This window comes from Camelus ferus, chromosome 2 (assembly GCF_009834535.1).
Source record: "Camelus ferus isolate YT-003-E chromosome 2, BCGSAC_Cfer_1.0, whole genome shotgun sequence".
Taxonomy (NCBI): Eukaryota; Metazoa; Chordata; class Mammalia; order Artiodactyla; family Camelidae; genus Camelus; species Camelus ferus.
The window spans coordinates 52298177-52316335 of NC_045697.1; positions in this window are offsets into that span (position 1 = coordinate 52298177).

The window sequence follows — 18159 nt, forward strand, 5'->3', positions numbered from 1 at the left end:
GAAAATGCGGCATACTACCCTCCAGCACCCTGCAGTGCACTAAGAGAATAGCTTCTGTGTAACAAACCATTTCTGGCATATTTCCCAAAGGAAAATGGGAAAAATCAAAAGGACTTTGCTTTCAAGTCTACCTCACTAGCTGTACATTCCAGTATTGGCTATTTTGAGTCAATTTCCATGGTCCATAATGTACTTTTCCAATGTATAGATTCAGGTTTTTTTATTTCAAGAAAGCTTTCCTGCTTGCATGAGGCAATATTTGTTCTAGTCTATTATTTTGATTTTCTTTTTTCAGAGGTTTCAATTGGTTCCAACTGTAGATATCTTAGATTTCCATTTCTCTTGCATACCTATAGTTCTCCATTCATCTGATATGTTCTTAATTTCATTTTATTTTATTTCACTTTGCATGTCTCTATTTATTGTTTTCTGCTGTGCCCACTCTGCCTTGTGTTCTTTACAAATGTATCTTAATTTCTATAACAGTTTTTCTTCTCTGGGTTTTTTTCAGTTCACTTTGTATCTTTTCATGTTTTCTCACCCCTTTTCTGAGCTTTTCCATTTTTCCTTAGGTTTTCCACTAGAGTAAAAACATTTAATCAAAATTTTCATCTGCAATTTAACTTTTTTTTATGGTTAGTGTTCTTTTGTTAATAAGGATTTATTGCTACTTTCTCTATTTTCTTTTATTAGAGTATCTTAGCATCTAAATTATACCAGTTCCTTTTTATTACTTGTCATGAATGCCTTGGATTTTGCTAGACCAGCCGTTTTCAGTGGTCTCCTGGCCAAGGATAGATTGTATTGTTGTATAATAAAAAGTCTGTCCTATTTCTCAGCTACAGAGACAAACTGATTCCAGCAAATATGGCTTGTCTGCGTGATTCCTTAGGAAACAGAATCTTCTAGGTCTTGGAACCAAATCAGCTCCAGGGTAATTCTACCAGTGTAGGTCATACAATTCCCACCTCTGTGGTCACAAAAAAATGTAACTCCAGGGCAGCCTTCTCCAGAAGCTGCCACCCCTGGGCTTTCCATTGTTAATATTTCTCAGCTGTTTACCTACACTTTTCAAAGGGATGACTACTCAGTCTTGAAGACCTGCAGTCCTTTTATATAATCGAAGATCATATCTGTCTGTTTTCACCATAAACAATATTTTCAGAGGTTTTGATCCTTATTATTTTTCAGTGATTTGTAGGAGGCTGTTGGGCTGCACCCCACAGGCCTGCAAGCCTTGTAGTTGTCCAGCCTCCAGACTGAGGAGCTCAGAAACAGCGACAGACACATCAGTGGTTTACTGGACAGGGGATGTGAAAAGTCTGAAGTGAGAGGTCCTGGAGCAGCACCCTGCTGTGGATGGCAGAAGGCAGGCAGGACAAGGCAGCAATCTTCACTGCTCAGGGGAGAATTGACATCAGGTGGGCTCACCAATAAACAGGAACCAGTTAAGCCCTAACAGTCATGTGAGTGAAGCAGGGACTGGTTGAGCAGGAGATGTGCAGAAAGTAAGAGAAAAGCCATCTTGAGTGGCCTGATAATACACTCCACCCTGTACACAAACGCTGCATGAGCGACTTTTACCCTCTTGATCCCCCCACTCCCATCCCGCCTTCTGTGATATCCCTATGGTCCGGGTAGGTGGAAATGCACTGCAACCAAATACCACGAATGCAACACAGACACCAGGTAAAAAGTCAAGAGTCAGGCAAGCTTTGGAGCCAGGCTTTATCAGGTCAATCTTTTATGGAAGTCCAGAGGAGGACGACCATGGCCTCTGGCTGTATACCCAGCCATCAGACTTATTTCTCAACGAAGCCACCACTGTTGCCCAATCTGCAAAGATTCCCTCCGCTCAGACTAGAGATGAAATGTTAAGATGTTTACTAGGCACCATAAAGGAAGATCATGACCATTAAGCAAAATACAAGCAGTAACAGCGTTCTAAGATAACACCACCCGGGCATGTGATTTTTGTCCAAGTCCGCAGTACCATTACCTGTCCACCCTCAGTCCCCGCAGCCGCTGCCGAATACTGAAAGGATGGTACCACAACGGACCACAGAATTAACATAATAGTGCCCTTCTCCAGTAGGGGGCCTTCTGTAATATTTCCCACGTGTTTTAAGACACTGTAGACTGCATACAGCTGTTGCTCCATACACTGTCATTGCTCTGTGCCCTTCCATAGCTGGGACCAGAAGCCCAAGGGTACTCAGTACTTGGCTGTTGCCACAGGACCCAGCCAAACCCTTTCAGGTAACTGGACACACCCGATTCACAAGCCTGTCCCTGAGTCTGTGCCTAAAGCCTGTGCCTGTGATTGTTTAAGGGCAGTGGGCCCGGTGTATGCTCATCTTACGTGATCAGGTAACAGCCAAATGTTAAACAGGTAACCCAGGCCCGTGCATTCTGTCCGTGTTCACCAGCCGTCTCCGAGCAGTCAGATGAGCCACGAGTACGGGGCTGCTACTTTAAACTAGAAAGAGACTCTGAGATTTTGGGTCCCACCTGCTAGTGGATGGCCACCCCGGGATGACCCTTTACAACTTTCCGTTCTCCATCCCAATTTCCCGTCCGTCATCTCGGTGCTCACAGAACTTTCCTCGGTTTCTTGGCTGGCTTACCAGTTGTTGGGCTACACCCCTCGGGCCTGCAAGCCTTGCAGTTGTCCAGCCTCGAGACCGAAGAAAGAGTCCAGAGACAGTGACATCAGTGGTTTGCTGGACAGGGGAGTCTTACATGTCTGAGGTGAAAGGTCCTAGAGACACCCTCACAGCGGGGCCGGCGGCAGGGCGGGGGCCGGCGGCAGGGCGGGGCCGGCGGCAGGGCGGGGCCGGCGGCAGGGCGGGGCCGGCGGCAGGGCGGGGCCGGCGGCAGGGCGGGGCCGGCGGCAGGGCGGGGCCGGCGGCAGGGCGGGGCCGGCGGCAGGGCGGGGCCGGCGGCAGGGCGGGGCCGGCGGCAGGGCGGGGCCGCCACCTCCACCTCCCCGGAGAGAAGCAGGCCACCATTTATAGGGGGAAGCGACGTCAGTTTGGCTCGTTAGTTACCAGGGGAACCAGCAGAGGGGCACGCCCCTCACAGCCCCTCAGGTTAACAACCAGGGCAGATGTTTCCTTTTAAGAAAGTAGCAGGTGGAGTAGTTTTGGCTTAAGGGTTAGAACAACCGCTAGCTGGGGCAGGGGGCGAGCATGTCCATGAGAGCAGGGTGTAGGGGAAGCAGGGACAGGTTGAGCAGTGTGTATGCAGAGAGCAAGGGAACTGCCATCTCAAGTGGCCTGGACAGAGAGAGGCAAAGGGGAAAGTGGTGACCTATGCAGCCATGTTCACATATGGAAAATCCCTGTGCTGGTGACACTTATACACGGTTACAGAGAAACACCTTATCTGTTAATTTCCTATTTGCTATATATAATACAAGGCAAAACATATTAGATGTCAAATAAATGATACAAAAATAAGAGTACTATCAAGAACGACATCAAGGAAAGCATAAAGGAAGAGGTAGCATTTGACATGGGCCTTAGTTAAAAGGATGGTAGAAGGGAAGGACTGGGAGGCAGAAAGAATGCTCCAAGGCACAGCTTGTGCGCCTGTGAGGGTGGCTCGGCTCAGAGGAAGATACGTGCAGGCGTACAGGGAGACACTCTTCAAAGAAGCAGTTTATAATAAGCCCAGGAATATCTGAATTTTCAAGAGGATTACTAACCCTGGAAAGTTAGACAGTGACACACCTGGATTGAAGAGACATTTTAAAGCAGTAGAACCCTCAAATCAGACCGCATAGATAAATTTCTATTTTGACCAACTCTAAGATATCTAAGATATCTCTAAGATATTTAATTAAATTTAATTGAATTAAATTTAAAAGTGAGTTTCTGAAGACAGCCAAAAAAAAGCACCATTATGCAGTAGATAAATGGAGTAATGAAAGCAGCTGCGAATCTAACATGGACATCTTTTTAATATCTTTCCCTTCAGACTGAAAGACCCATGAGGGCAAGAACAGCAGCTATTTCATTCAACAATAGTTATTAAGCATATACCACAATGCCTGGGAATAGGTACTCAATACATCAAGGCTGAATACATTGTGAATAAACAAAGTCCCTAAGGATAGCTTCTTTGAATTACAGTTTTTTATCACTTTCATCGTTTGCAATTTTTCCTGGGATATATTAAAATATAAACTAATTTGAAAGATTTTAAACTTGCATGTTAAAAATAATAACTTTCTCCCATCCCTCAAAATAATTAGAGTCAGCTAGAATCACAAAGTCAGGATAGGGACATCATTGCTACAGATAGTTGTGCCACAGAGATTTACATACTCTCTCTTTTTTTTTAAGGATTTAAAAAAATTTTTTGACAGTTTTTTTTTTATGGAGGAGGTAATTCGGTTTATTTATTTGTTTTATATAGATATGTATATATATTATGAAGGTACTGGGGATTGAACCCAGGACCTCGGCATGCCAAACATACACTCTACCGCTGAGATACAACCTCCCCCTACACACTCTCTTAAAACACTTCTTCTTCACCTTCAAAATGCAGGTTTTGTGAACCTTGTGAAAGCGTGCATGTGAACAGATATACTCTGGAAAAACAAAGTCTGATCAGTATTGGCCAGAGAACAAAGGGATTGAGACCTGAGTGATTTCCACACTTGGCTGCTGTATATCAGTCACGGGTGACAGCGGTGACCGCTCTGCTGTGACAGAGGCTAGCCATGCTGATTTCCGTTAGACATGCTTCCGCTGAAACAGATTAATTCTTAGTGATCAGAATCTGATTTGGGCTCAAGCTTAGCAGGCTAATTTTCAGCCTATGGGGATAAAGTCACGGTAATTTTCTGATTATTTAATGGAAAAGAAATCAGCAAAGATCAAAGAAAAACACCACACCAAGAAGAGGTTACCAGTGGCAAATGTTTCCTGTTTCTCTGGTCCATTAAACATCATCTGCTTAGGGTTTACCTTTAAAGGCATAATTTCCCTAATAAGCAGGAGTGGTATTGTTTTCAGGTGCATATCTTACTACTAGAAAAAATGTCACTAGAACAAGGAGAATTAAACCTTTGCTTTCCATCACAGTCTAACTCTGGTTAGAGCTATAGTTCCCTATGATTTGAAGCAATGGTCTCAGGCTCTGTTTTACTTCCAAAGAAATATAGCCTGTTTAGAGCAAACACACAGAAAGGAATATTCTAGTGGAAACTTGATTTTTAAAGAATCAGTAACTGGTGACTTTTCTTCACCTTTTTTCTTACATTGAAACCGCCGTGCTCAACTCCATGACCAACTTGGCTCAAACACACGTGTATTTATTAAATGCATGCATGCCTTCTGGAGGCATTTTGCCAAATACTAAACACAAAATAATGAATAGATCTCAGTTCCTGCCCTTGAGATTGCCCAGTCCACTGGGGAGATGCTGTGATAAGTGCTATTGAAAGGAGGTAAGTACAAGATGCTGTGGAAACCCCGTGTCTGGGGAAGTTAGAGGAGGCATCCTGCAGGCATCACCAGCCTGCGGAGTCTTGAAATGTAAGTAGGACTTTACCAGGATTATGGACTTCTAGTCAAAGCTGGCAGAACATAGTTCCCTTTTGGAAATCTTCTCTAGGGATTTATTTTTAAATAAACTTTTAATTTTAAAATAATCTTAGATTTACAAAAAAGTTATAATAAGAGAATTTACAGAGATAATAGTTTTCCCTAATAGTAACATCTTACATGACCATGGTGTATTTATCAAAACTAAGAAATTAACATTGGTACAATACTATTCAGTAAACAAGAGACATTATTCATAATCCACCAATCTTTCCACTAATGTTATTTTGTTATTCCAGGATCCAATTCAGGACGCAACATTGAGTTTTATTGTCAGGTCTCCTTAGCCTGCTCCAGTCTGCAACAGTTTATCAGTTTTCCCTTAGTTTTCCTGACTGACAATTTTAAAATGAGTTGGTCAGGTGTTTTGTAAAATATATTTCCATTTGGATTTGTCTGATGTTTTCTCATGATTACTTTGGAATTACGGGTTTGGAGGAAGAGTAACTCATAGGTGAAACCTCCTCCTCATTACATAAAATCGGCAGTACCTGGTATCATCCTGACATAGCACCGCTGATGTTATGTCAACCTTCAACACTTGCTGAAGGCAGTGTCTGCCAGGTATAGCAAAGTTATTATTATTTTTCTTTTCTTACTTAAAAGAATCAGTAAGTCCAGCCCACAGTCAAGGGGTGAGGAATTAAGCTCCACCTCCTGGATAGAGGAGTATCTACATGTATAATTTGAATTATTTTGTAAGGAAGAGTTTTTTTCCTTCTCTCCCATTTATTTATCTATTTCATCATTTATGTATTTCAATTTGGACTCATGTTTATTTATTTTACACTTTGGGTTATTATCCAGCACTACATAATTTATTTTGTTCTTCAGACTGTTCCAACTTTGTCTTTGGGAGCTCTTTCAGGTCAGCTACTGTGTCCTTTTGCCAGACCCCCATAATTACATTCTTTTAGCCCTTCCTTGCTTTTTGGCACAATCAGATGCTACAGGGTCATGACGCATTATTCATGAACCAGACCTCGAATCAGCCATTTTCCCAGTGAACCCTCTCATGTTTTATTGGAGAATAGTTTTGTTTTTTAGTTTTTGGTTTCTTGGTTTTAGTAACTAAGATATGGACACTGGATGTGGATTTTTTGTAGTGTGTTTATAAGCTAAGATGAAAACACAAAAATGAGGAAAATAAAAGAGATGAAAACCAAAAAAGAATGGAAGCTGGAAAGCAGGGGGCCAACTGGAAAGTGTCTTAACAGATGGAGAAAAATGAAAGGTAAACCGGCAGTGACAGGAAAACAGAAGCAAGCCAGTGTGTACCTCAGAACCCCAGAAAACTTGGAAGGGTGGCCCAAGTTCTCTCTGAAGATGGGAGTGTAGGTGAGTGAAAAAGAGGGCAATGGACACAGGGCCATATGATTAGCTGTTTGATCCCTAGTGCCCCTCCCACGCCATGTTATCCAGGAAGTTTTCCCTCCCACAGCAGCTTAAGACCGGGGGACTGTTCTCCAGAGAAGTTCAGCCAAAAGAACTCTGGACTTGGGAACTGTAGCTTCAGTTGAGGAAGCGTCATACTAAAAACAACAGAATGAAATGTAAGGTTCCGCATGGCAATTTGAGACCTCCTAGCCCTCTGTCCTTATTTGTCGCTGAGGACACTGTCAGCCAAATTAGAAAATTTCTTCTTGGATAAACTGGCCAGAACACAAGAAAAGACCCACAGGCAGTGACAGTTTGGCGGGGGGTGGGGGGTGGGGTTCCAATATAAGCGGTCTAGTTAGCTGAACTTACAGTCAATCCCATAAGTCAACACCATCAGAACTTGCAGTAACCACTTTTTTCTCATTTTTTGTTGTGAAAAAAAATACATAATGAATATGTACGAGATACACATACACATATGTTTTTGTGTGCATATGTATGTGTGTATATATGGAGAATATATATAAAGAATATATGTACATATGTAACAAATATGTATTTATTTTTTAAAAATAATTATAAATTATATAGCTACACCAAGATTAAGAAATGGCCACTACTATAGGAGGAAACCACTGATTAATATTCCTTTTCCTTATTCTTACAGATAATTATATTCTGATTTTTAGGCTTTTCTCACCACTATATATACTATATAAACATATCCCTGAAAATATAGTTTATTTTGCCTTTTCAAAAATGTATATACACAGAGTTATACCAATCTATTATTTGTAACTTGATTCCTTATTTCAACATACTATTTGAGAGACTGATTCTTATTGATTATGATGGTTAATTTTATATATCAACTTGACTGAGCCATGGGGTGCTAAGACATTGGGTTAAACATTATTCTGGGTGTTCCTGGATGAGACTGACATTTGAACTGGTAGACTGAGTAGAGCAGGCTGCCTCTTTAGTGTGGGTGGGCCTCACCCAATCAGCTGAGGCCTGAATTGAACAAAAAGCTGATCCTCTAAGGAGTAAGGGGAATGCCTCCCTCCTGATACCCTTGAGCTGGTATATTACTGTTGCTCCTGCTGCTTTCCTGACTTCGGACTCGAACTGAAACACTGGCTCTTCCTAAGTCTTGGGCCTGCCTACATTCAGTCTGGAACTATCCCATAAGCTCTCCTGGTCCTCAGGCCTTCAAACTTGGGTTGGAACTACACCATTGACTCTACAGGGTCTCCAGCTTGCCAACCAATGCACCCCACCAGTCTCAGGACTTGTCAGCCTCCAGTATCCATAATCACAAGAGCCAATTTCTCATAATCACTCTCTCTCTCTCCCCCCTCTCTCTCCTCCCCTTTCTCTCCCTCTTTCTCTCTCTTCACGTACTACTGGCCCCATTTCTCTAGGACACACGGACACAACACACATTAATGCATATAATTGTAGTTTGTTCATTTACTTTTCTGTGTAGAATATATTTATCTAGGAGCTCCAGTGGCACAATTGGTCAGTATGCGATACTCATGTAGAATATATCTATTTTAATAATGATAGGATAATTGCAACAAATATTTCCTTTCACAAAGAAAGGAAATAGTAAGAGGCATGAAGCAATTCTGAAATCACATTGGGTGAATGTATTAAGAACTGCCCTTCCTCTGAGGCTGAGGAATACTCCTTGATTAGACCCCTCTTCTGTTCCCAGAGAATAAACTCCCAGTCTGTATCCTCTGGGCTCTTTACTCTACCCTTTGGAAGGCTTTTCTTTCCACAATATCCTTCTTTGCCACAATCAAAGAGGACATTGGAGTATATGTCCTCCTTGGCACTAAAGCAGCTTTCTCTGCCTACTTCCTCTACATGGAATATTGGCGACCCAACGGGTCATTTTTGGTCAAAAACAACCACCATCGTATTTAGTCTCAACTAGTATAAAACTCTCAGAATGAGGCTTTTTAAATGTATTTGATTCCAGCCAGCTTCTTGTGCCTATTGCCTCACTCTCTTTCATCACTGGATTGTGGGTGTGTGGAGTCCCTGATGAAGAGAGAGCACCCTCAGACCTGATACAGCAAAGACAACCACAAAATTATTTACTGTCATCTTGACGCTATTCCTGGACTTTCAGCACTTCCTCTTCTAAGAAGGAGCTGAGTATATTTTGTGTGCAGAAGGAAGGGAAGCAAATATTTGTGAATGAGTTTGGAGAGGTGCCAGATTGTGTTTTGTAGTGCTCCATTTGCTGCTTTCCCTGAGGGAGGATTATAGGTCTCTCACTGTTGACCTAAACGTGGTCATGTGACTCGCTTGGGGCAATGAAACAGGAACAGAAGCTTTAATAGCCATCATTGGTTCTCTTGTGCTCTATTTTCTCTCTGCTATGAATTCTGCTATATCCAGATGGAAGTATAGATGGAAACTAATGGACAACTTAGAAGAAATGGACAAGTTCCTGGAAACATATTCCACCAAGGCTGAATCAAGAAGAAATAGACCACTTGAATAGACCAATCACTAGGAATGAAATAGAATCAGCAATAAAAAAACCTTCCTACAAACCAAAGTCCAGGACCAGATGGCTTCACTGGGGAATTCTATTACCAAACATACAAAGAAGAACTCATACTGATCTTTCTCAAACTATTCCAAAAGATTGAAGCAGCAGGAACACTCCTATGAACCCACCATCACACTGATACCAAAACCAAAGACACTATCAAAAAGGAAAATTACAGGCCAATAACATCGATGAATATAGATGCAAAAATGTTCAACAAAATGTTAGCAAACAGAATCCAACAGCACATAAAAAATATCATACACCATGATCAAGTTGGATTCATCCCAGGGACACAACGATGGTTCAACATACCCAAATTAATAAATGTGATACATGACATCAACAAAAGAAAGGACAAAAATCACATGATTGTCTCAACAGATGCAGAAAAAGCATTTGATAAAATTTAACACTCATTTATCATAAAAACTCTAGCCAAAAGTGGGTTTAGAGGGAACATATCTCAACATAATAAAAGATATTTATGACAAACCCACAGCCAACATAATAATAGTGGAAAACTGAAAACCTTTCCACTAAAATGTGGAACTAGACAAGGATGCCCTCTCTCACCACTTTTATTTAACATTAGTCTTGGAAGTCCTAGCCACAGCAATCAGACAAGAAAAAAAAAATAAAAGGGATCCAACTTGGAAGAGAAGAGGTAAAATTGTCACTGTATGTAGATGACATGATATATATATATATAGAAAACCGTAAAAGCTTCACACAAAAACTACTAGGGTTGACAAAAGATTTCTGCAAGGTAGCAGGATACAAGATTAACATACAGACATCAGTTGCATTTCTTTATACTAACAATGAAATAGCAGGAAAAGAAAGTAAAGAAACAATCCCTTTTAAAATCACTTCCAAATCAATAAAATACTTAGGAATAAATCTGAAAAAAGAGGTGAAAGACATACATGGATAACTATGAAATATTGACTAAGGAAATTAAAGATGACTTAAAGAAATGGAAAGATACCTCATGTTTTTGGATTGGAAAAATTAGTATTGTTAAAATGGCCATACTGCCCAAGGCAATCTACAGATTTAATGAGATCCCTATCAAATTACCCATGACATTTTCCACAGAACTAGAACAAATAATCCTAAAATTTACATGGAATCACAGATGACCCAGAATTGTCAAAGCAATATGGAAGACAAAGAACGAAGCTGGAGGACTAACCCTCCCAGGCTTCAGACAATACTACAGAGCTACAGTAATCAAAACAGCATAGTATTGGTATAAAAACAAACATATGGGTCAATAGAACAGAATAGAGGGCCCAGAAATAAACCCACAGACCTATGGTCAATTAATCTTTGGCAAAGGAGGCAAGAACATACAATGGAGAAAAGACAGTCTCCTCAGCAAGTCATGTTGAGAAAGCTAGATAACAGCATGTAAATCAATAAAGTTAGAATTCTCCTCCATACCACACAAAAAATAAACTCAAAATGGCTTAAAGACTTAATGTAAGAAAAGACACAATGAACCTCCTAGAAGAAAACATAGGCAAAACATTCTCTGACATAAATCTTAGCAATGTTCTCCTAGGGCAGTCTACCCGGGCAATTGAAATAAAAGCAAAAATAAACACATGGTACCTAATCAAACATAAGCTTTTGCACAGCAAAGGAAACAATAAGCAAAACAAAACAACAACCTATGGTATGGGAGAAAATATTTGCAAATGATACAACTGACAAAGGCTTAATTTCCAGAATATATAAATATCTCATACAACTTAACAACAAAAAAACCAAATAACCCAATCCAAAGATGGGCAGAAGACCTAAATAAGCAATTCTCCAATGAAGACACACAAATGGCCAATAGGCACATGAAAAAAATGCTTAACATTAGTAATTATTAGAGAAGTGAAAATCAAAACTACAATGAGGTATCACTTCACACCAGTCAGAATGGCCATCATTCAAAAGTCCACAAACAATAAATGCTGAAGAGGGTGTGGAGAAAAGGAAACCTTCCTTCACTGCTGGTGGAAATGCAGTTTGGTGCAGCCATTGTGGAAAACAGTATGGAGATTCCTCAAAAAACTTAAAATAGACTTACTATATGATCCAGCAATCCCACTCCTGGGCATATATCTGGAGGGAACTCTAATTTGAAAAGAAACATGCACCCCACTGTGCATAGCAGCAGTATATACAATAGCCAAGACATGGAAACAACCTTAATGTCCATCAAGAGATGACTGAATAATGAAGTGGTGGCATATTTATATGATGGAATACTACTCAGCCATAAAAAGAATAAAATAATGCCATTTGCAGCATCATAGATAGAACTAGAGATCATTGTTGTAAGTGAAGTAAGCCAGAAAGAGAAAGAAAAATACCATAAGGTATCACTCATATGTGGAATCTAAAAAAAAAGAAAAGAAAAAAAGAGAACACTAAAAGCCCATCAACAAAACAGAAACAGACTCACAGACATAGTAAACAATCTATGGTTACCAGGGAATAGGGAGTGAGAAGGGATAAATTTGGGAGTTTGAGATTTATAAATGTTAGCCACTTTATATAAAAATAGATTAAATTTTTTTCTGTATAGTATGGGGAAATATATTCAATATCTTGTAATAACCTTTATTGAAAAAGCATATGAAAACGAATATATGTATGTATATACATGACTGGGACATTGTGCTGTACACCAGAAATTGACACATTGTAACTGACTGTACTTCAATTAAAAAAAATAATAATTGTCCAGAGGAGGTTTTCAGGGACTATACTTTAACAAATAGTTAGGGAAGTTTTATAATTAGTCTATTAATTGTTTCTACAGGGATAGTCATCCTGAAATTGCTCTTACATGTTAGAAATCAGTTAATTCTCAAATAGTTTAGAAGTTCTCCATGAAAATCTTCAGAAAAACATTAATTTGCTTGGAATCTACTTTTTAGCAATCATGCAAAAATGCAGTTTATTGCCAGCTTTATTCAAATAATTATAAATTTTGAATTGCTGAAATAGAAATCAAAGGGGTATTATTTTTGACAGGTGCTGTACTAAATATCTTACATATCTTACACTTCTTTTCTTATTCCTCATTCCACCCAACATAAGGATAGGTACTACACTGTTACTACCTCTATGTAGAAATGGGAAACTGAGACTCAGAAGATTTTGCAAGATAGGAGTTCAAAGCTGACTCCAAAGCTCTGACACTTAACCATTGTACTTTACTCTTTTTTCCATATAAGTTACCCACATACTCAGCTGTTCAAAGTCTGAAATATGTTTGATTAATCTTAAGCATTGCACACAAAAAAGAAAAAAAAAGTAGCCTGCCAGTGTTACCCTTCACAAAGTTTCATAAATAACTCAACAGCATCATTTTGCAGCTTCTTAATAGAAGACTCAAGCCTCCCATCTCAGATAATAAATAATTAAGATACTGACGTGTTAAACCCAACTTGTATGCATAATGATGTCAGCTTGCATGGCATTCTAGAAGCATTATATAAAAAGATACATTTTTGTATTAAATTGCATATTTAGTATGAGGATATGTATCATGGCATCAAAAATACACTCAGCAGTTTTCTAATCATAGCCTCTAATCACAGTCTCACCCTTCAAAAAGCTGATCCTTTAAAAACAGCTTATATATAGTCACTAATCCACTAATTCATAGTTACTTGTCGTTCTGCCCAAAGTGAGCAATTGTGTCTGCCAGCTGAGAAACCTAATCAATAATTGAAGCTCCACAGTGGCTAATGCTTAGCTACTGCACCCCCTGGATAATTCTCTGAGTCGCACGCAACGTTTGAGATATCCTGACTAAGCTAAATTTTCACCAGGTCAGCCTGACATTCAAGGTCAGGTGAAATGGGGTAAAAGACAGAGCCTGGAGAATACTTGTTTTCAAAACAGAGCTTATCACCATGCTATTGCACCTTTCAATATCCATTCTTCCCATCCCCTGACACCAACTTCAATTTGTTCAGATAGTTGACTGAGATACCTTGAGCTCAGGAAGGAAGGACCCCAACCCTTGCCCCAGGAGATGCTAATCAAATTCCTTTTAGTGAGTGGTTGATCTAAATGTGGGCAGTATTTCAGACCTACCCAAGAAATAGGGGAAGTCTGCTTGGCAGAGCTTCCTTCCCCAAATGTGAAGGCAAAGCCCAGCTAAGAAAGCCTTTCCTGCTTCTTCCTGCTTTGATATGATGACTGAAAGTGTAACAGTTCTCTTGTGAATATGAATGAAACAACCAAGAGAATCACAGGGATGCCAGCCCTGAGAGTATCTAGACACTGAACAAAAGCCGGAAGCTGCCTAACCCCAGACTATTTAAGCCAAAGTTAAAATTTGTCAGTTCTTCCAAACACATTGCGTGGTGGCTATGTTAATATTCTAGTAGAACCAAGGGGTGGGGTATAATTATAAATCCAATATACTTTCAAAGGAGAATGTCAAATTCAAGAAAATTCTCTTCCTTTACATTCTATCAATAATTTAAAACCTAAGACTACTACATATTTTGACGATTTGCTGCTCATACAGTATTTATTTTTCCTGAAGTTTCTGATTGCTTTTGTTTTCAATTTGGGAAAATAAACATATGCCTTCTTCACCGTATGTCTAATATCTTCCAGATGCAAACTCCTTCTAAGAATGTAGTGCATTCTTTTCCTTGATATCTGTTAACTTCTATTCCAATTTGGACTGGTTTCTTAGTATTTGGACCGTGACTTTCTTGTGCAGCTTTGGTTTTTCCAGAATTTTTGAATTGCCCTTTTTTATAATGCCTGCCTTTATCTTATACTCAAGTTTTCCAGTCATTTTAACCATTCCATGGAGTACTTTTTCTGTCTTCTCCCAAAGCCCTCTGCCTTTCCTCTTTAGTTTTGATTGGTCTCTGCCTGATGTAGACTTGTTATTCTGTGACTTGACTGTTCAATAAGGTTGGATCAATTGCTTTTTGCTACCTTGACTCTTTGTCTCAATTAAATCCCTTATAGTGAGGTACCGTCTTAAGTAATGTCCTAGAAACAGGTGAACTGGAGATAAACTGTTTGGAACTTGATGACTTTTAAATAGTTTATTCTGCCTTACACTTGTTTGGTAGGTTAGTAGGGTCTACAATATTCAGTTTAAAATTATTTCCTCCAGAGGTTTCTTTTAAGACATTGCATTAATATCTTCTAGTATCAACTTTTGCTATTAAAAAGATTGGCATCACCTTGGTTATTATTTCTCTGTATGTGGCTGCTTTTTCTGGACAATTTTAAGATACTCTTTTATTCTTGTGTTCTGAAATTTTTATTCTTGGTAATCTGAAATCCAACAGTGCTATGCACATGTTTTAAATTATTTGTTCAGATTTGTATATGATGTGTAACAACATTCATTTCTGAGAAATTTTCTTTATTGTATTATATTATATTGATACCCTCTGCCTTTTCTTGTGTATTTTTCTTTTATTTTTGATTCTATATTTTGAGAGCGTTCATAAACATTATCTTCCAATTTTTTAACAGGAGTTCCCAATTTCTTCCAAGGCAATTTCTTCAGTTGTCATAGAGAAGAAGCCTCTTTTTTTTTTTTTTTTTTTTAAACCCAAAGCAAAGGCATTAGGCTGACATCAAGCCAAGGTGGGAGTGGGTTCTATATATATACACAAACCCTGTTAATATCCATTCTCAGCTCTCCATTCCCCATTCCCATCCTTGGTCTTCCCTGCTACATTTGAGTCTTACTGAGATTCTCCTGGCAATTCATCTATGACCTGAGCTGCAGCTTGCTTAACATTCATTCTAGTCTGCAGCTTCCTGCAGTCTGCTTCAGCATCCAAACCTGCATTTAACTTCCATAGTAGAATTTTGTGGGAGTTTCTTGTCCACCTGTGCCATCTTCCAAAAATTATTTTATTCCTTTTAATAGTTTTAATGGAATTTTAGAAAGGAGAAGTCTTGGTTCACTAGTATGTACATAAGTCAGTTTTACATTTTAAAAAATGATCCTGGAGGCAAGGGGTAGGGAGTATGTATTTTCAGCAGGCAGACCTAGAGGCATGGGCACCAGTGGGAGGCTAGTTCAGTAATCCAGGTAATAAATGATGGATATCTAATGTAATGGCCATGAAGGTATTCATAAAAAGTTAATTATTTAGATCTACAAAGGAGGGAGAATAGAATACAATTAGTGATTCACTGAATGAGTGACATGAAGAAGCAACCAGAATTCAGGATGACACTTAGGCCTCTGGCTCGAGCTACTATGTGGCTGATGACATCATTTCTTGACACAGGGAACATGAGTGAGTGTGTTTTGGTGGGATAGGTGGATGGTTCATTTTGGATCTGTGAACATGCATTACTTAAAGACAAATATTCTAAAATCAGTTGCATATGTAAATCAGAAGCTCAGGAGAAAGATCTGGGCAGAAAATGCAGATTTGGTAGCTATCAGCACATAACTGAAGCCGTGGGAATGGATATGATTGCTGTAACAGATCATGAATCAGCTCACCTGCAGAACCCTGAAGGCTACTGATACCGAAAAGCTAAGTAGAGGAAGAGGAGCTCACAAAGGCACATGAGAAGGAACAGAAAGAAGGACTTAGGATACTAACATCTCATTGTCCAAGAAAGAAAAAGAAAGATGTGAAAAATTCTAAGAAGATTCAGACAGAAACATATGAGAGAATCTAGGTGCTCTAATAGTCACCCAGCGCACCCCTGGCAATGCCCAGCTCTGGACCAGTCCAACCCTCATCCCTCATTTGGATCAGTCCAACGGTTTCCACTGGTCGCTCTGCGGCTAGTCCAGCAACTCTCATCTAGTCCTCATTCTGGGCAAATATGATCACTGTTTTTCTTCTCAAAATTCTTAGTGGATTGTTTCTGCCCTTTACTATAAGCCCGAACTCTTGAGTTGAAGCAAGGATCTCATTAATGTCAAACGCTGCTGAGAGGTCTGCTATCTCCTGAAGACACATCCTGGACCTTTCTCAGAAGGTGTTCATCTCCGAAAAACCTCATTCTAGGCTTCCCCTCCCAAACAAGCACTTCCTAACCAGCCAGTGTGTTTGCTTAAGTTACTGCTAATACACGGGTCCTGTGCCCACAGCGATGCCCTGTCCCATGAACCTTCATCATTCTCCCAATCCTCTGGCCCCCTTCGGCCTCCACTACTGATTCCTCTGCCTGAGCCCATCTTTGCCTCACTGTCCACATGGCTCCTCCACACACACTTCAGGTCTCCTCTCCACCATCACTTCCCAGGGAGGCCTTCCCTGTCCCCCCAGCCTCCATTAAGTTCACTTGACTCTCATATGACCCCCTCTTCATCCTTCATGGCACTATTCATAATTTTTAACTCTAGAGTTACCATTTTTAAATTTGCTCATAGGGGAGGAACTGTTTCTATTTTGTTCACTGCTTTGACTAAGTAGAGATTCTGCTACACAATATCGAAGAAGTGATTGAATAAATGGAATTCTCTGCCCTGATTCTGTTCTCTGTCTCCCAGATTTGAAAGGCCTTTCTCCATTTTCTTCACTCCACTTCATACACCATTTGTCTGACAAACATTTTCTCACCCAAAATGACAGATTGCCTTAGAAACCTCTCCTGACAGGTTGACCTCTTATGCTCAAACAAAATTGATAACTTTCTCACATGGGCCTCCACCGTACCTGACACATGCTTCTATCACAGCACTCACAGGTTTTTAGTTCACTTCGTCTATGTGTCACACTTGACCACAAGTCACCTAAAGTTACAGATCATATCTTATTTTTGGTTCTCCAGCAACTACTCCATTCAACAATTGTAAATGAATGAATGAACAAAAATAGAACATAATTAATATTTTTGGTGGCCCCAAAGCATCATTTCGAACATTAACTGTAATACATTTGTAAGATACTTAATCAGCTTAATTCTTTAATCAATAGATTTCCAACAGTATAAAACCAATGCATTTCACCTTTCAGACCTGTTGTGGTCTTCTTGCCTGTGTAAGAAACAGCTTGACTCTTAACTTCTTATGTTTTATGCAGTTTTTTGTATCTTCTCTTTTCCCACCAGGACTAAGTTACCGATTCTTACTAATTCAGTTTTCTGGTTAGTAATTTTCTCTACCGTTTCTCACCTCCTATGTTCCGAGAAATCCATAGATAATCAAGCTTAACAAATCCAAGCATTTTGAAAAAAGTAAGTGTAAACAGACTTTAAGTGAGGATTTGCAGCTCCTCTCTCAGAACTGTGGAGCTGAAGCTGTGGTTCTAGGCATTGGTACAGAATCTGGTAGTTCAGAGGCTTGTGTTTTCGCTCCCTGTTCTCGGGTAGGTCAGGTAGCGTAACGAAGGCTTGCTGAAGTCCATTTCCTTTTCATAATATGCAAAATATATTGTGATCCTAGTTTCTTGGCTCAGTTACTGTTATGGTAATGCAATGGTTAATGCATTGTCTGTGGGTATGTCGAGAAATTAATGAAATCCTCCCATATTATGATCTCTTCTGAGCATGGCTTCTGCCACTCTTCTAGCTCAGTGATATAATCCAAATTCCATCCCTACCCTCCACTGTCAC